The following is a 21071-nucleotide window of genomic DNA, read 5'->3' as shown; positions in this document are numbered from 1 at the left end:
GCCCTCGCGGCGTACATTAAGATAGAGTGACAAAAAGCTCGTTACTCGAATCCTCCATGGGCGCGACAGGAATTCCATGTACTTGAACGGCAATTCCGCGAGGTATTCTTCAATTAACACGCGGACTCGCATCTATTTAAACGGCGTTTCCTCGTAACGTCGGCTATATTGCTTTCCGAGGCACTGACCTCTTTTCGCGGGGCACCGCGTATATTTGTACAGCATTTCGAAGCCCGATTCTAACGGTACGCAATATTCCAAACGTGTTTTCTAATGGGCAGTTATCGGATAGTCAGAGAGGTCATTAATAACCTTTAATGATAATCGTTGTGCGCGGGACACATTGTAAACTGGTAATTGCGTGCGGCAATTAGTTGGTGAAACGGTTTATTCGGTAGCGTTTACCGCTTTGTCCGCAAGGGAAGGAAAAGTAAGAGCGCAACCGGAGATAGCCGCGTGTTCGTCTCGGCGATACGTGTCCTCATTAAGGCCACCGATCCTCGAAAGGATAACTGGGACATAAGTGCAACAGCGCAGATATGAAATGACTACCTTCGAAACCCGTTTCTTATCGCATCGGCGAAACACTATGCAAATTGTCCGAGAACGAAGTTTTAGACTCGCACGCAGATGTAATCTGGTTTCTATTTTTTCGTTTTCCCTTCGCCAACGCGTGGCATCATGTTATGGAAATGACTCATTTATCGTAGCCTTTTAAAGCGCTAATAGCAGCCGATAAAGCATATCCCACAATGTTTCTGTCTTCGAGGAAAGTAATCTCTCTCACTCTCTCTCTCTCTCTCTAGCAATTATAATGCTATATATATATGAATATAAACTCTTTTACATTTAAATATCATTATGCTATATTAGTTAATCTTCTGTTTAATACCTAAAACCATAAAAGTACATGAAAGTATTTAAGAAGGTATATATTTGTTGTTAATAAATTTATGTTACAATATAAATATAACTTATTATTATAATTATTGTATGTGATAACAATTTTGGATAATTGTCAATTGTAATAAACGGTCAACTTTCAATAATAAGATTATAAAGTAAAGAAAATAATAATGGACAATTTGGTTTTAACATTGATTAGAAATTGCAGTTAGAGATTAAAACATAATTAAAACTTTTTGTGCTACATTCTGTTTACCGGTATTATTTATGGGTGTAGCGAGCAAATTGATATATTAGTCTGACGTATCTGCTGCATTATTAAATTTTATAACGCTAAAAGCTTCGGTAGCCGGTCCTTCTCGGCGATAACCACAAGCTTAGATAATATATAATACGTGTATTACGTCATGCGTATCGTGGCTTCATAAATTTTTCCAAGTTCACTCCGCTTTTCGGATGACGAAACGCTGGGTTCAACTTGGATATGAAAAATACATTATATAATATTCCTCTATAACTAGTACTGTTAGTACAAAACTATACATAATCAACGTGAATATAATTATTTATATTCTTATAATTCTATCTTCATTGTAACTGTGTCAATGACAAATATAATACGATAATTACGCTGACAAAAGTACATATTGCAATACTATGCGTATTTCATCCATGAGATTAACAACTATTATGTTAACGAACTTCCGTCACACTTCGTGAAAGTATTATCTATACAAATTTATTTTCTTAAAATAAAATTCAAGCTAAACGAGCAAACCTTGATTCACGCGATTATTTATCGGTTCCTGAATTATAATATCGAACGTGTGTGTTTTCCTCAGTGATTTGAGGCTGTGATAATAAAAGAATGAAAGCCTTTATTATCATCACGGCCAACGGTCATTATTGTCAGTCACTACAGTCAGTCGCAAACGTTCATGGTTTGTTATGACGGAACCTTTAACTAGTAATAAAAAAATGTTGCTAAGTACACGCATTTATCAACAAAAAGATCTCAATAAAAATTGTGGTATTGAAAATGGCTGTAATTTATATTATATATCAAGGCGGTCTCACTCGTGCATTGCTTATGCCTGCACTTGGCGGGAGATACTACCGTGTTTCTTGATACGCATGTTGTGTGCACACATGCACATTAATACATTAATACCGCGCGTTGCGTCCACATGGTCCGAAATTACGCGTGCCGCCCCTCGAAAGGAGGCTACATCATCCCCCGCTGAAATCTCTATATTGATGGTAACACGCGTCGATGTCCCGATGGATACCTTAGTAAGAGAGCCTTTCGAGAGGGTGGATTAGCGGTGATCCCGAATGACGACCGATGGTACCGCAACGATTGCGAGCCAGAGCGAACGAAATTGGAGATTATGCCGAAAGTGCGTCATCCGTTTCGTAATGTCTGTATTTGCAGGCATGATCTCCGGATGATATTTCGAACGAGTAGACACGATTGTGTCAAGAGTTCGTTGCACGTTCTCTGGCACGCGAGATCGAACCGGTTTCGCGAGGATAGCGTAATTGCGATTTACGCGAACTCTTGGTTTCCTCGTTGATGAATTTGAACGGAATGCGATTTATTGGACCGTGCAATTACTAGGAAAATATTTCGCATGAATACCTGTGAAGGTACAATATTTTCCAAGATTAACCAGCCCTGACTTTAGGCCTGAAAATAATAATTTTACGATGGTTTTGTCTGTAGGAATATTTTAAAAATTTGTATAATTTATAGTTATCAATTTGATACGTGTATAATAATTATAACAGTTCTTAATTTTATATGCAATATGATTATTAATTAATAGCCTTAATATTTATTATTACAATAATTAGAAATCTATTATATATTATAATTATAGTCAATATTATATAATCATTGTCCTGTGTGTTATTTTTTTCGAAGGGATAGAGATATAAGAATTAATCACAAGGATCATTGTAAAATTATTTAAAATCTACGATGTAAATGTCGAAACCATCGATATTTTAGTACTATCGTCAGCATCTCCGTTCTTACGATATTAAGAACGCTGTCTGTCCAGAAGGTTGATGTAGTCTCGGGTCAAAGACGAAGCCGAGGCGAGGCAGAGGAGCCTTCTGGACAGGAAACGAGCAATTAAGAGGCCAGAGCGACCTTATCTCGCGCGAGCAGCATGCGAGGCAGCTTCTGATGTTGCACGAGGGCGGGAGGGAGCAAAGACGAGGCCTTAAACGCGTATACGAGAATCGGCACGAGACCCAAGCTGTTCCTCGTCGTAAGATCATCGTCATCGTCGGAATGCGCTGCCGGAATGACCGTAGAATTGGTGATTCAACCGGCGTTAAATACTGAATTTTTCAATGAAAGCTTTAGACGGTTGATTAAGAGCCCTAGATTCCTTATCTACATCAGTGACTTTAAATTATATTATTAAAAATAAGGGAATATTACTTTATATAAGACATTCCTAGCAATTTTTGGCGTTAGAAAGTTATTTTACAATTCATTAAAAAATCTGAAATATTTTAATTTTATCTTAATGAATTGTGTTATATAATCTTTATATTTTTTTATTATACCGTTGAAAGTTGAAAAAAAGAAATAATTTAGTAGTATTATATCATGAGTAATTAAAAGATTAATGAAAATTAATATATTTGAGTATTTGAATACATGTACGCTATATTATACTTCATCATTTAATATAATATTTTTATTGTTACGTAATAAATTAAATGAAAAGATATCAGAAAGAAGTAACGAAAATTAATTCGTCACGTGTTCAAGTATAAGAAAACTTTGCGAATTTGTACATATTCTTTACATCCTTATCTAGAATACTGCAAATTCGTATTTTTTCCTTCTTGCTTTCGCTTGACATGGTTCGATTTCTCGGGAAATATAGTTCAAAATCTACATACGTTCGTGAAAATTTATATTCCACAAGAAATTCGATCTTGTCGGCTAGTGTTACACAAAATGTTTCATAAGAGCGATACCGATTCCACCGCAATTCGTAATGGAGTCGCAGCACGCGCCGCTTGCTTCCCGCTGCATATGCTTTATTAAATCAATCCGATTACTGATGTGGAGTGGCACGGAGAGAGAATGAGAGAGATAGAGAGTCATGTTTGCACCAAACAGACGTTATCGAGCACGTAATCTGCCTGAATGGAGTCGTACGCCGTAACCGCAATTCCGTCACATGTGGAAGCTTCAGCATAATGGCCACGGGTCGAGGGACGGTTCGAATGGCGCATATATATTATATATATATTCCACAATGGTAATCGGAGGGGTGTGCGGGACAGTGGGCACTCTTTGTGAGTCACGCGTCGTCCATCCCGCGCGCGGCACCCCTCTCGAGATCATCATCGAGATCCATGAGCCCTCTCCCCCGTGGCGCGAGGTTTGGCCACGTTTCTATCGCCTCCACGTGGGAGGGGACTCTGCATTTCTTTTTTCTTTTTTTTTTCGTTGCCTCTATCTACCCTTTAATTATGTCCCGGCCGCTGCCCAGCTCAATGCAGTATTATGCTTACATTAATCGTACGAGGGATGCAAAGCTAGAAAATGTTTAATTTTTTACTTGTATTTCACGTTAAGAAACATTATGCACGCGCAAGATGTATTTGCCTGTCTGATACATAAATGAATTTTTATAAATTTATTATATGATAGGTATTTAGAAAGAAAATATTATTCGAAGCATGCTTAATTTTTCTGTTATTTTATGCAATTTTATCGGTCTTTGCTCTTTCTCTCTTTCTCTCTTTGTATCAAATGTTTTAGTTGCGTTGGAAATTTATTGGATTTTGTTACGTCAGAGAAATTATTTCTCGCGGATAATATTCCACAAATAATAATTTTCCACAAATATTCCGGAATTTATCTACGTATAGCTCGTACTGCGCGTAATGTAAATGAATTTATCTGCTTGTACACGAGCGGACAAATATCGGTGCATCGGTGCATTCAATGGTTTTCGTAAGGACTCACCTGGATGATTCATGATTTAATCCGGAAAGACGCGGTGCGGACAAGTCTCCGGTTACGTAATGGAGCGGAAGGAAAATTGGTCGCACCCTTTTAAACGCGCCTGGGTGGTAACGAACGTACGGGGTGCGTGCAATTCATCGGGACCTCGGCTGGACCAACCCCCGAGATTATTGCCATCCGATAATTCGTTCCGAGAGCGGCATTCTCGTGCTCGTATTTTATCTCGCGGTGCTTGAAACGAGCGGATGTTCAACGACCGCGGCACCCGTTATTTGATCGCGACAGTAACACGAAGTCAAACATCAATTGGAGTATCAACAATACGCATAATGTACATACACTACGCGCCTTTATCCAATTTATCCTGCATTTTGCGCAACCAGTAAACAAGCCCGCATCAGCGGTAGTATTATTTCTGTGCGAGTACGTTCGAATTTTATTGAATATCTATTTACGACCGTCGCAAATATAATCCGATCAAATATAATCCTCGCGCTCGCTGATGGCTATAAATGAACGAGCCGCTTAATGGTATAACGTCAAAAACGCACGTTCGTAATCCTTTTATTGTTAACTTTCACATCGCACTTTAAACGCGCTTTTAGATTCAATTAAACATCGAGCTTCTGTCGGGTCTCTCTTGCTTTTTCTCGTATTATGGCGTTGATATGAACTTTTAAATCACGGTACGTTTTGCGTCAATCAGTTCGGCACTTATTTGCGCGCGTAATTTTATCAGAGCATTTTGCGCTTCTATTTTCAAGATATTATACTGGGTAGTATGCCGTAGTCAGCAAGCACAACGATGAAATTACCGTGAAAAATATACGGTTCCGCAGTATATGTTAATTAAAACCGTAGCGAGTTCTCTCTCCGCGTAACTTTGTTACGAAGATTATATTTTGCCCTTAATAAAAATATACTTTGCACAAACCAACATTTCAAAACATTTCATATTGACCTACTTGTCGTAAATCACATCTGGACCGCAAAAGCCGTCGAGTCGCCGGTTGATGCAATTAATCGGTGAATTCTTCGCTTAATTGCGAAAAGGCTTGATTAACAAACTATGAGCGGTTTATATCGAGACCGGAATACGCAACTCTGGTGGGAAATCCGTGCAGCGCGTAAACCTCGAAATTACCGGCTAAACTATGTGGAAATAGGCGTGCGTGCCGTGGTATAACGATAGCCGGCTTCGCTTATGTAAGCACTGCGCATAGGGCCCGACGAAGCAACGACGGGGAACGAGAAACGTACGGCGATGCGTTACCAATGTGCACCGGCTGATAGCATCAGCCGCCACGCGCGCATTTAATCTCAAACCGGCGATCGCGGGAGGGAAAAAAAAGAACATGGACGATACTCATCCAGCGTCGTTACTTGTGCGATATTAAGTGGCAGTTGTTTGCGCACGTCGGATGCGGGCACGCACTCGAGTCAAATTATTTTTTCGCAATTATCCCTATTTCCGAATAATTACGCACTGGCTTTGCAACTAAACGTCTTGCCTCGAAATTATTACCCTATTTGAGTCTCGGATGTTTGTAACGCGACACGCGTTACAAGCTTCTCTTTATTTCCGTGCGATACCTCCCAATGAATTTCTAATTGGATAATCTTGCAAGTGATTTTTATAATCTTCTGGAACAATGGAATGATACATGTAACTCTGCACGTTAAGAGGATCCTGGAGTGGCCAGTGAACTCCGCCGCGGCGTCTGAATTACCGGCGGAATCGATGATTTTCCTGTATTTTCTTTTTATTCAATTCACAGAATGAAAAATCCTTTTCCACGATGAAAGTACACACAATAATGTAATGTGAAAAGCAGGACTTAACTTTCCAAACGGACAAAAATCACAATTTTTTATTCAGCCACGATTTCACGGGCATACGTAGGCACGAAATGATCACGAATCTTTCTGCACTAATTACTTTGACACTAGGCTTCTAAACTCATTTCTAAAAGCTTCCCCGTATTCTTTCATTTTGTTCCGTCCTTGCGATTATCGAATTTTGGCCACACAAACTGCAAAACATTTATATTAAGAACATTAATGTACGAGGTGACGTCACAATAAGCCGATAATAAAACTGTAAATTTTTTTGTCGTTTTTAACATAAAGTCGAGTTTCGCTCGGTATATTTCTTTGTATACTTTAATCGTGGAGAAGGATTTTTCATTCTATACAATCATTAAAGAGTAATTAGTACAGTAAATCGACCAATTCCGCCGGTAATACAGACGATTCCAGGATCCCCTTAAGTGTCACTTGACTTTAGTGAATAATATATTCGGAGATTCTGGACGGGTTTAACATTTTTTCAGGACTCAACGGAAGGAGATTGCAGTTTGCCATATGGATAGGAAACGAAGCGTGAATAACCATGTATTACACGCGTGTTACAGGATCGTAAATCAACGCGCGTCTTCGATTGAAATCGGAGCGTGTCGATGCGGCTGTGCGGACGTTTAAAACGTCAGCGGGCATCAAAGCGAGTTACCATCGTGTATTCTGGGCGCGTGCGACATAAGTAGTTTAATTCTAATCCTGTTGGCATATGGACGTACCGTTGAAGAAATCGGTCAAGCGTGGACGCGGGCGACCACCATAAGCGCGTGAATCACTCTGAGCGAAACCCGATGCGAGATAACTAATTGGGTAATGCCGGAGAACTTAAAAATGAAAATAATGTCGAGAAACTGTTCCAAAAATCTAGTATTCAACCTTTTAACACGTGAAGTTACGACAAAAAGTTTTTTACCTGATTAAAAACTGATCGGTGTATCGGCTTTAATATCATACGCAAGGATCGATTAAAGAGTAAACGTTATTTTCATGAAAAACAGACACAAAAATAAAACAGTTATTTAAAATATATTTAAAAATCAGAGATCAGGAAATGTTCAAAGAGTCGCACAATTTAATATCGATTTAATATCGATCGTTTAATAAATGTATATTAAATATACGTGTGCGATACTGTTTAGATGCAAATATTTCCATTATAAAACATCACGCACAATATATGCGCAAATTCATCACTGCAAGCATACGTACAATTATATATACATACATACAATCGTGTGCTAATGAAAGTCGATAGCTAATAATGAAAACGATGATACTTAATTACAATCACGTAACAAACATCGCAAAATCTTGAAATACGTAACACGCACCCTCAGAAAGGATTTCTGATAACAAGACGAAAAATATTCTTGACTAATTTAATCGTATTACAAGTATAAAAAATATGAAAATAAAACAATTTTTAATTTAAATCAGTAATTTCTATTCTTCTCTCTCGAATTAAATAAGATTGTCTTACTGTCTCGAGACAAGAGTAACATATACAAATTTATGCTCATATATTCTTGTATGTAGAATAATTTGATATTAGCGCCACTTTATAGTAGGCTTTGTCGATGTCGACGCATCATTTCCTCACAGTCGCTCGTCGACTCGGCGCTTCTGCGTCCTTTATTCCGATAAAACGGCCAATATTTATGTGTTGCAATCGAAAATCGGGAAAGATTTACAATGAATAAGTGCAATACTCTACAAGAAATATTAAAAGATATGGAAATGTAAGTAAGTATATACGATATACTTACTTGAGAAATAAGATTCGAGATAAGACATTTCCATATCTTTTGCACTTATTCATTGTAAATAACAGAAACACTTTCCCGATTTTCGATTGCAACACATAAATATTGGCCGTTTTGTGCAGATTCTACAAATTCTCTCAGAAGAATAGAATAAGATGTCTTTTAGATCTCACAATATTCTGAAATCAAGAATATTTTGAACTTGCTAGAAATTTGTATCTAAATCCTTCTGAGAAAATGAATGAGATAGCACGAAGATTATTTGAATCTAGATTTTCGAATTTTCTATTCAAGATTAAAATATGCTTCTTTTCAATAATAAATATGATTGTCGCTATAGCGATCTTATTTTATGATAGATTAAAGAGTAATAGCATTAAGTCCAGAAATCTTTTCTGTGGGTGCGTGATTCCTCCGGTCAACCATACGTCACAGCAGAGATATTGCGGTATCGTGTTCACCCCGGAGTCACGCTTAATTCGATCAACCCCGATGCGCCTGACGGCGATCCGACCAAAGATATGGTTTTCACGCAACGAGCGTTTTGCGGGACGCCGCGGATCTCGATAAAAGCCGGAGATACGTAATCCACACCACTTGTCTTTCGCTCGCTCGCGATGTCCTCGTGGCCCTCGTCGTCGTAGGCGACGTCATCTGCTTCGGAAAGCTGCCTAATAAGATATCGTTACGTACAACCACGGCCACGCATGCAAACGCAATAGGATTCCGTGTTTACGACGCCGGCCGAATACGCGCGCGCACGCGAATATTTGTATTCAGCTCTCGCGCTCGCTCGCTCGTACCTTCGATTTGCATCCGTACGTACCTCCGCCTTGCGTTTCTGTCGGCGATCCCGTGGCGTTGTTTGCGATCTCGTCGACGAATGCGACTCAATTCTATCGAGCACGTAGCAGATGACAACGAGCGCAGCTTGTTCGCGTCTTTCCGAGCAAGACCCCGAGGGAGCCAAGAGTTGGATGACAACGTGTCGCGCCTTTGATTCTCGCCACGGAATTCGGGGGATGGGATCTATTTATTACCTGACCACGCCGCATAACGCACGGAAAACGCACGGAGAATCGGAATGCATACGCGCGTGTCACGGGACACACGACACATAAAACTATAAATAGAATTCTGCTCCCCCGAACACGGGGAGTGTATGGGGAACGTATAGGATTATAAATTAGATTCCGGTTCCAAATTCTGTCGCGAGTTAGGGATCCAAAGTGGCTTTTAATGGGCCGGCAAACTGGCCGCAAGCGTTTTACGAGGCACAATAAGAATGTTAAACGCGTCGAAAGAGACGTGTTCCTTATTTCGCGCCTTTTTCCCAGCCACCGCGTTAATTATTCGGCGCGGTAGGGAGCACGCGCGTGTCTCTCTCTTTCTCTCTTTTTCTTCCTCATTTTTTTCTCTCTCTTTCAAGTGCGTTGCGGCGGTAATGCGTTATACCGCGGCGCTTTGCACGGTGAATCGGCGGCGAGAGTGCTCTCTCGAGTGTAGAATTTCGAGGGTGCCGGCCGGAGATACAGGGAAGAAAGAGAAATAGAGAGGAGGCGTGAATGCTCTCTTTGTCGGGATGCAAATGTCAACGCGACACTGCGCGCCGAGGTGCAGCGGCATTATGCCCACTGCACAATGCCGAAGTGCTCATAATAATGGTAATGAGAGGAGAAATACGGCCTATGCAAATGCAAGGACGAGTCCCCGCGTGTCGCCAAGCGCGTAGGTCGGAATCCCTGGGCCCGGAAGCGGAATTGGTAACGGACCCCTCTGTGAAATTCAATTATCATCCAGATCATCTTCCTCTTTGTTATATCCGCTGCATTATCATGATTTCATCGCACTCTGCTTGTATCGTCTTATTACTCTATGTAACGAAATTAAGGGGATCCTGGAGTCGTCTGTATTACCGGCGGAATTGGTCGATCTTACTGTACTAATTACTCTTTAATGATTGTATAGAATGAAAAATCCTTCTCCACGATTAAAGTATACAAAGAAATATACCGAGCGAAACTCGACTTTATGTTAAAAACGACAAAAAAATTTACAGTTTTATTATCGGCTTATTGTGACGTCACCTCGTACATTAATGTTCTTAATATAAATGTTTTGCAGTTTGTGTGGCCAAAATTCGATAATCGCAAGGACGGAACAAAATGAAAGAATATGGGGAAGCTTTTAGAAATGAGTTTGGAAGCCTAGTGTCAAAGTAATTAGTGCAGAAAGATTCGTGATCATTTCGTGCCTACGTATGCCCGTGAAATCGTGGCTGAATAAACAATTGTGATTTTTGTCCGTTTGGAAAGTTAAGTCCTGCTTTTCACATTATTGTGTGTACTTTCATCGTGGAAAAGGATTTTTCATTCTGTGAATTGAATAAAAAGAAAATACAGGAAAATCATCGATTCCGCCGGTAATTCAGACGCCGCGACGGAGTTCACTGGCCACTCCAGGATCCTCTTAAGAGACACATTCAAACGCTTTGATGCCGCATCATTTTAATTAATATCAAATTCTGATGAAAGATAAGTGGGAAAATTGGGGAAAGTGTTACACCTTTATATGCGGTTCGTTAAACATATTGAGTGCGCGATCGCGATCTGTCGGGGTCGGTCTAATTACTGAAATGTCGTTCGATTTCACCGCTACGTCCCTGGGAGAGCATCTCGCGCGTTTATGCCCGGGGTGTCGCATATTTTTCCGGCATGTAGAGACCGGAGGTACGGCGTCAAACGTATACGTAGACATAAAGCCGCGACATATGCCGCCGCGCGCATATATCACGTCGTTGTCAACCCTTCGAGCATCGGGGCCTCGGGACCCCCGAAATTACGAGGGACTCCGTTTATTATTTTTCCTCTGTCCTGCCTCTTGCTCTCTGTCCAAACACACGCGACGCCAACCGAACGACAGTATTAATTCTCGTTTAATTGTTTTCTCTGCGCGATGCAGATCTCTCGAGAGATAAATAAAGCGACAGGCGCGCTCGTGTATTAGTTTGGAAAGAAAGTTGGGATATTTGTTTTTCAGTGGCGGCGTAATGAATTTCATTCGCAAGCCATCGTGAAAGTGTGGGATGTGTAGGACTGTTTTTTGTATGATTGCATTATTGATGACACATTATTGTTACTTGTTTTTCTACGTATAATATATTCGAGCGTGATTTCTCCAAGGAACATTTAACAAACTTGGAAAAATTTAGACGTGCTTGGAAATTGCATGCATCTCATACTGTTTTCACGGAAAGCCAGCGCGAATAGATAAGGAAGTCTCGGATTTCACTTGCGATCGTGAGAGCTGGGCGGGAATATGTCTCCGTTCTTATTCGATCCTCGCCTCGTATACCACGTAAATGCAAGAGGCCAGACAACGCGCAATTCTGCGTTACGATCGGGCGTATTCTGCATCACAAGACCGCATTCGGAGTCGAGCACGTGGGTGTGACAGAAAACCGCACGAGTCAGGACACCGTGGCACTCGTAAATTCAACGTAGTTTCAATGATGTTCCAATCGTTTCTCAGAACAATCTCTAAATTTGAACGCAATATCCTGCTGTCTTCTGATTAAAAAAATTGCTTGACGAAATTTTATTTGTTCGAATTTTGTCCTCCGACAACGATGAGCTATTTATGAAACTTGTATGCAAACGTTGAGCAAAATACTGAATTTCTGTTGCGACATTTTTCACAAAATTGCTTGCGAATTTGTCCTGATTGGAACTCTGCTTGCTTGACAAATGACAATCGCGGACGACGAGTATTCGATATATCGTACTCGTCGGCGCATATGTCGCTCGATTTATTCATCGAGGGGTGACGGGCGGTCAACCTGGGCGTTCGGAAATCGACAGCGGAAAGAAACAGTGTCGCTAATATGGGCACGCTATAAATCACGGTGAGCCGACGCTGTCAACGCTGATGCATCACTGATTTATCGATCCGTCGAATTTCCATGCCGCGGTGATGAAGTCGTCGCCGATAAATTCAGGGGAGAGAACCCCGTTGATTTTTGACAAAGTAAACGAACGCGCCCCGTATACACCTATATTTTCAAACGAAGGCGCAACGCCGCAGAATATGTTGTCAAATATAGCTGACGATCATGAGAGTAGAGAAAGTCCCCGATTATGAGATACCATATCGATTTTGCCGAATATAAGGAAATCTATAGGCAGAATTTAAAAATGTAATACGTTATCTTGAAGAGAATTTAATAAGCTTTAGGTTGGTAAAATGAAAAATCTAATTTAAATATTATTTTTTCCGAAAATTAAAAAAATTTTGTAAAAAGAGCTTTACGCAGGATCGAGAAAGTGTGCTCCTAATATAAGATACTTCGAGAAATCGGTGTTAAAAGTGCAAAATACATCAGTATTGCAATTAAAAAACTTTATTAGATAGTTTGATAAAAATACTGCTGCCACAGCCTTCGCCAAATCTTCACGATTCCACTGTCGACGCTTCCTCGTATCTCTAACCTCCATAGTCAGATTCTATAAAAATTAAATACACAAAAATTCGTAATATGAATTCGTATTAACTTTTCTTTAACCTTAACGTAGTATTTTCTTTCTTTTTATTACACTACATAATCTTCATATTCGAGCAATAATGATCTCATATTAAGAGTACCCTGAATATCTCATTATACGAGCCACGCGCCTAGCGGTTCCGCGATCATGAAATCTAACCTCTACAATTAAGCAATTCAACAAATCGCGTATTTTCCTGTTACTATGATTCTACTCTATCATTGCATACTGAATTTATTGCCAACCATTTCTTTATTATACAATAAACAAGGTTTAAAGACTTACCTCAAGTTCCTTTGACATGTTCACAATTTCACAAATCTTTTCTTGCAAAGGCTAAACGCAATAACGAACAATGAATTTTTCACTAAATACATTTTACATCAAGAGTAATAAGTTCATGGTGGAACTAACAGATGGTGCTCACTAGTTTAGCAGAAACCCCATTATCTCATATTAGGAGCATATCTCATAATAGGGGATTCTCCTCTACTAATTTCCTATTTCCCCTCAACAATAGGAAATCTTATTCTTAATGTACGTGTGAATCTTTTATTCATAACTCTATGCTTCTCACTTTGATTAAATTTATCTTTTATCTATTTTTAATTTATAACATCTCTCATTTGCATTTTGTAATATCATTTATATTATATTATATGCTATGTTAAATTAATGACGCAAAATATCTTACAATTAGTGCGAAACGAAAGTTTCTCCATCCTCACGCATGTTATTGCTATAACACGTGTCGTTGCGATGTGTAAGTCCTTCCTTGATCCGATGAACGAAATCGCAGCTAAAGCAGTATCGTATGTGTACGACAAACGGATTACTCACCGCATTTACACGAGGCACAGGTACACGTGGATCGGATTTCCAAAAGGCCCGGTTGCTCACTGACACAAAGGGTACCCTTGCGTGTCTAACCCCTTTACCGCATGCAGCATCCGACCAAGTGGACCTGAACGGAGCAATAAAAGGCCCTTAAGAATGAAAAAAATGAAAAGGCTAACCAGACGGACGAATACAGAAGAAATATTCCAACAAGAGTATACCGAAGGCTACGAACTGTCTCTCGGAAAATACGAGATGGAACTTTCGCCGGGGGAGACATATTTTTTATCCCAGGAAATTTTGAAGGGCCAGAGGATCCGAGTGATCGTTCGAGGGGAGGACAGAAACAAAGAGGGAAAATTTCAGCGCAATCAATCATGAGCATTTGCGTGCATGACGATGTACACGCGTGTGCGTGACGTGCATTAACATATTCATGCGTGACATATCGCGCAAGGACCGCTGTGGACGCATCTGTCTGTCAATCCTCCGAGGGCTGTGGTCCCTTTCGTAATGAAAAGTGCGAAACCGGACGGACGAGATGCCGTTGTGAGAAAAAAAGATGGACATCAATTTTTCTTACATTTTATCAATTTTTTTTACATTTCTTACAGTTTCGATCGCAGTCTGGTGGGATATAAATAGGTAGTCATAAGAAAGGGAGGCCAAAGCGAGGAACAAAATTTTGAATAGAATGATTGACAAGTAACATAATTACTGAAAAAATAAAAGAGCCATCAGAAAGTAATTACAAAATTAGAATCATTAATTTTACTACTTATCCAGCAGGGGAGATAAATAATAAATTAGAATTCAAGCCACAACAGACGTTGCAGCGATACGCTCGTGATGATATATCTTCGAGATTTACTGCCTCTCGATCGATCGTAGCGACGTATTGATCAGATCGAGCTTAACCCATAGAATAACCGGCATATTACGTAACGGGGTATACGGAGAATAAAGGACGCATGCATGTGCGCGTTGATCAGTCGACGGAAATGCACACGGCGTTTAGCACGATCAACATTGTCAGACAAGCAAAGTTGATTGACGCAATTAATTAATTGACGTAACTTTTTGCAATATTGAATAGTAAGAGTCTATGTACGTCTGCAAATAATCTTAAAACATGATTTCAATTAAAATACCGTGTAGCGATTCTCGTTTCAGTCGCATAGTTGCATGTTGACAAATCGAAAAAACGCAGGACACGGTAATGTCTTATCGTTAATTTATTGAGTACAGACGGGGCCAATCACAGACACAAATCACGTGCGTCACGTTTCTCTTGCGCGCCTGCATTCTAGTCGACCATGCATTTTTATGGAAAGTGATAAACCCGTTGTATCCACTAAATAAAGACAGCCCCGCGATAACTTTCACGAGATAAAATTCTCGACCAGGCCCGGCTACGGATTTATCGAGCAGTAATCGAGTCGCTACGATCGCGGTAGGGACTACTCTGTCCGCGAATTCTCGGATCACTTTATTTGCCTAGCATGCCTCGCGATAAGTGCAGCTCCTCGAGGTACACGAGACAGGTGACTCTCAATTCCACTGAAAAAGCCTATTCTTTCGAAATTTAACCCTGATACAATTGAAGAAGTGATTTCCGACGAAATTGTGTTTACCTATAGTTAATAATTAATAAATTCAGAGTAAATGGCTGACTGAAAATAGCGGAGTAGCGAATTTCTGATAACAATTCTCGCTAACTTTTAAATTAAAATTGTGATTGACTAAATTAGATTTAGAGTGCAATCGCTTTACAATTTTTTTAATTTTGATAACGTTTCAATTGTATATTCATATTATTTTAATCGGTTAATATTTGTCTCGCTATTGTTTGATTTCGCTAGCATTCAGTTAGTCGTGAAAATTGATTGGAGTTTTGATCGTTCTCTGCGGGAGTTCGGATTTTCTGTCATTCTGTGCACGCGTTGCAAAATTGATTTTGCAACACGCAAGTGGCACGACGTCTGCCGCGGAACTCGTTTGTCCGGTTACTTTCCATTCGCGTGTGCACTTCGGCTCGCGCTCGCATTGATCGCTCGCATTTTTTTTTATTCATTTATTTTGCTTTCCGTAAACGCGCGTGACTACAGATCCTCCACGGCCGTGAATCCGGTATTAATCGCCTTTGATCACCGGTGTACTTCAAACGGTAAATGAAAAATTCCATGACACCGTTAATTCGTCGCGTGTTACTTTAAAATTATTACTGTGATTTTGCTCAATTAAAGTAAACGATCCTGGATATCTCAATTTCCAATCTTCCCAACATTTCCATAATTAATAACCTTAATTTTATGTTTATGCTTTGATAACAGAGCAAATCAGATTTTGACTTCTTGTATTGTTTTGTCTATTCTTATTAGTAGTTTATGTATCAATAAAACTTATGAGCATGATAAATGAAGAGGATGACAATTTTACATATTTTTAGTTTACATATCATTTATTATTTTACATATTTTTTCGACATCGACATCGACAACATATTTTTTATCGCTTATTATTCATTATTTCATAAAAAGCATTATTCCGTTAAATGTGGACAAATTAATTAATATTCCATTTAAAGATAAAATTGGCGCTCTTAAGGGGGTAACAGAGTTCTCTTAAATTAGTCATTGGAGATTAACAAATTTCTTGGAGCGTAATCTCCGTGAGTGTACTTACAGGATTACGAGTACCATTATTAGGAGACTCATCCTGCCGTGCACTAATTTTTTTCTTTGTTCGTCCTGCAACAAGCGTCCGGTCGCTCAGTTCGAGCGTGGCGTCGCTCGAGCGTTTTATTAAATTAACTCGTTTAATTGGGCGCGTCCATTATTCTGTGGACCGGGTGCCTGCGGCTGCGATACACGAAGAAACGCGATCCTATGGGAACCGTGCGCGATTCCACGTGGGATCCGAATGACGCGCGTAAAGTTTTCTCTGAAACAAATGACAGGCAAGTTGTAAAGTCTGGACTTTTCAACTAAAGTTTGACATGTTATAATTTGCAGACGCGGAAAATGGCGAACTTTTGCTTCGCCATTGCGTTGCATTGCTATTTTGAGTTACTTGATATTTCAATTACGTAATTATATAATTATTTATTATTGCTTGTAGATTTTGTTATTACTTAAGGTATGTATTTTCGTAGTTATTTTGTGTAATATAGTTTTGACTTTTCGATAAAAAAAACTTAAGAGCCACGAGTGTAGGAAGATTAAAGAGAAACAAAGGAATGTTTGCGCGAAATTATACGTTATTATCTCAGTGTGCCGGTTAACGGGTGATTTTGTTTGCGTAATAATCGGCTTGGGAATGGAAAACGACAATAGCTAGCAGTCGCAGCGGAATGCACGATTGTCGATGGAGAGATACAAACTATAAATGTCAATAACAACAAGATCGTATGATCCATTTAGGTTGTTGACAAATACCGCAGTGTTAACGAGAAAAGAATTGAACGTTGAATCCTTTCACGATCGTCAAAACTGCATGGCCATACTATTATATCATTAAATTGATTAAAAAGTTTCACGTTTGATGCTTTAACATGTAGTTTTCAATGATTAAAGAATGAAAACTTACATTTAAAAATTGTTAAAACCTTTCAATTATTAACAAACAAATTTATAATAAAAACAACGCGAGTTTGTCGTTTAACCGCTTTTTCCTCTTTTCTGCTCTTTCCAAAAATTTCAATTTTTCGGTAGAAATCTATTTCGTAAGCTATGAATAAAAAAGATTGATGAAATTGATGAAAATGGCCAAAAGAATCCGCAAAGCAAAATGATATTTGATCTGTCTGAACGTTAATGGAATAAATCGAGTGCAAGAGAGCCGTCTGCGAATCTATCCATCGCTATAGCTTCTCTCTTTCATTTTTTCTTTCTTCATTTTTTCTCTCATGACCGGATCGCCGGCATTAAACCCGGTTATGGTGCGACAAGAGCCTATGTTTGGGGATCGCAACGCACGGCGACGGCTGGTTCCTTTATGGCGTTCGACCGAGTGTGCGGAATGCGCAATTATCGACGGACACGACAATAAACGCTGCTCGCGAGAAGAAAGATCACGAACCGTTTTAGAAGCACGCCGATTTCCACCGTCGAGAGTGGCAGGACCCGCCGGTCGCCGAGACCGTCTCTTTCACGAAACCGCTCTTTCGCAATGTCGCGCGACGATTGCTTTTGCCATTTCTCGTTCCGCCATATTTGCATGCACAGCATCGGTGGAACGTAAAAGCGAGGCGATGCACCGCCGAATCGATCCGATCGCATCAATTTTGCAAACATTTGAATGCCATGTAAATTTGCCATGTTTGTTAAACATATGTTTTACCTTTAAATGGAACAGTGAAAGAATAAGTGGTAGAAATGTGATAGAAAAATGAGTTATGTATATTAAGCATTGACGTTTGCTATCGCACATTAGCAATTAAATGGAATGCCACATGGGTCACAGATCAAACTAGATGTGTAAAAGAATTTCAACATCTCTAAGTTACATATTAAATGAAAAGTATATTAGGGAACATTCGTTTTTTTATGTCAGTAGCATCATCCCCAGAGATAATGGAAAATGTTCTGCGAATTCAGAACGCCGTATTACATACGGAATAATTTTCCTTCTTTTTTCCCAAGCGAGGACAACGCAATGAGCTCACGCGCAGGAAAGGATGTCACTGCCGAGACGACGTCGTCATCATTGCAGGCTGAAAAAGTCCGCAGCTGTTGCCAGATGCAGCCGCTTATCTCGTCTCGGTTCATCCTCAGCTTATTCAAGCCTGTCCTCGTTTCATAGGGCTACCTCGAATTAGGCAATGAATGTTTTGAAAAATTTGAACGATGATTTTAATCTTTCGATCTTTGGCAGAATTATCGACATTGTTTCTCTTACAGTTAGTTCTTTGGCTTATGATAATTACCTTTCTTGTATTTATACAACTTGCTTTCTTTAACTTATATTTAAGTCATCAGTTAGAATGCCATTGATAGGAAATTGGAAAGAGAGAGATTAATGAGAATATTTTTTAATTTAGAGGAAACGTCAGACGTTAAATCGCGTCAGATATCATTAAATTTCTTTAACAAATTTATTTCTCGATCAGATTGAGAGGAAGAAGAAAAAAAAAAGGATTGCTCTCACAGATGAAAATTTCGGGTCGCGCAATCTCATACATTTCACGCACTTGTCGATTTATCTTATAATTTAACGCTTGAATAAAACCGCACTCGCCCTTGAGTTTCAAAGAATAACCAATGAATCGGCGGCGGCCGTTCACGCTTTACGTCTCGTGCGTGATTTTCTCGTGCGCTGCGCGATCCTTTGGCGAAGCAAGTTCTCTCCGCGCCGCGCGCGATAGAAATACGATCGTACGAAGCGATTATTTCTTTGCGGCACAGAGAGCCTGGATAATTGCTATCTCGCTTATTGCGCCTTGGTCTCGCTCGTTGCGTTTTGGTCAGCGAGTATTTGGAATGGAATAGCAGTGGCGTATATAGCTCGAGTCTTTGAATCCTTATGTAAATCTCACCAACATGGATTATTTTCCTATTTTTATCCAAATGCCATTGGTTTCCCTTGAATTCGTGTAATGAGTAATACCGTTACTCGTTATAACACTTCTATAAATACGTATCATCATCATGAGGCGCACACAAGAGAATAACGGTACAATAACGCGAAGTATATAATGTATGGATGTAAAATATTTCGATTATTTTGTTTTGTTGTTAGAAATGCTGAACTGTCGAGATTAGAAGCGGTTTTGTTACAATACAGACACTCTCATGTGTATAATATAATAATAATACCGAAACAGAAATCTAAAAGCGCTTTAAAATAAATATGTACGCGAAACACAAGCAAGTTTTTGTCAACATCTACATTTTAAATTACACAAATGTTGAGGAAATGAATATTTAAACGAGTTTTAAATTTAAAAAATGTTTGTATTTGCGTTTCCGATTGTTCTTTTTGGATTTGAAAAAAGGGACTAACTACGCCTCTGATGCGAGTACTCGTCTCGTAGTCAGAGTTGACGTTATGCAGAAAAGAGCATTCCGAGTAGTCCGAGGAGGCTCGATTCGACAAGGCCTCGGTGCCTTATTAGAATTTATATTCAGAGTATTTCAGAAAATTGCGCATTGCCTTTCAGCCGGGTATTCCCTAATGAATGCAGGATCATTTTTCTTTCTTTTGTTGTTGAAAGATCGTTTGCCGGCAACTCTGTAATGTTTAGAAACTCGTGGCAAAAGTTTCAAGTGAACACTGATGTGTTTGCAATTAAAACTTTATCATGAAATATTTTTACAGTTTTGCTTTACTTTTAGACTTTATTTTTACGATATTACCATGTCCGACATGTAATTCTTGTAATGTTGTCACTTTTGGTACACAGTTTGGTATAATTTTTGGGTTATATAACATTAAGATGGGTTATTGATAGCAACGGCCAGTATTGTGATTAAAACATTATGTGTCATGTCTGTTTTTAATAAATAAAATTAGCTTTTATCGTACGAACTTTTGCACCTACATGTGCTTGCATGTTACAATTTTTGTAACGGTACTATACTCTACATATGATTCAGAATGCAATTATCGATTTCTCGAAAAATCGTCGAATTGAAGAACAGAACAGCTAATTTATTCGGTCTGATAACATCTAATCCTCGCTATTATCGAGACGAGAGGGTACGCGCGCGTTTCGCGAGTATACAGCAAGTGGATTATGCGTCTCGCGCGCGCCACGGTATTTCACTTTACCTTTTACCTCTGTTATTTATCGCGCGTTGTTTACCACAGGTTTTCCTCTCGTAAATGGCCGCTCCACGAATCCCACCAAGTGCTTCACTTCGAGATTTACTCACGCGTCGCCGCAATATTGTTACGGCCCGCGGACGAGCGAGGGAATCTCTCGTAATAATATCGTGTAACTTACGTACGGCGAGTTATTACGTGCCTTTGCGCGCGGAGATATGTTAATATGCCCATTTTTTAATGTACATCCGGTAATGATGCACTTTGCTTTATGGGATCACGCGGCTAGATCGATCGAGCGCGGTACGTGTTCTCGAAACGGCCAGCATCTTCCGCGCGCCGAGAGAAGCGGGATTTTTCCTCCGAGATGCGTTTAACCCGGTGCTCTCCTCGAGATGA

At 39.6% G+C, this 21071-nt stretch overlaps 1 protein-coding gene across 5 annotated transcripts in view; it reads left to right on the top strand.

Moving 5' to 3' along the window:
- Nucleotides 1-21071, top strand: part of LOC105277651 (rap1 GTPase-activating protein 1) — a 109948-nt gene that overhangs the window by 48458 nt on the left and 40419 nt on the right. The gene's annotated exons all lie outside the window — the stretch shown is intronic.

This window comes from Ooceraea biroi, chromosome 7 (assembly GCF_003672135.1).
Source record: "Ooceraea biroi isolate clonal line C1 chromosome 7, Obir_v5.4, whole genome shotgun sequence".
Lineage (NCBI taxonomy): Eukaryota > Metazoa > Arthropoda > Insecta > Hymenoptera > Formicidae > Ooceraea > Ooceraea biroi.
Note: the sequence above shows the minus strand (reverse complement) of the source record. Positions and strands in the feature narration are given on the sequence as shown.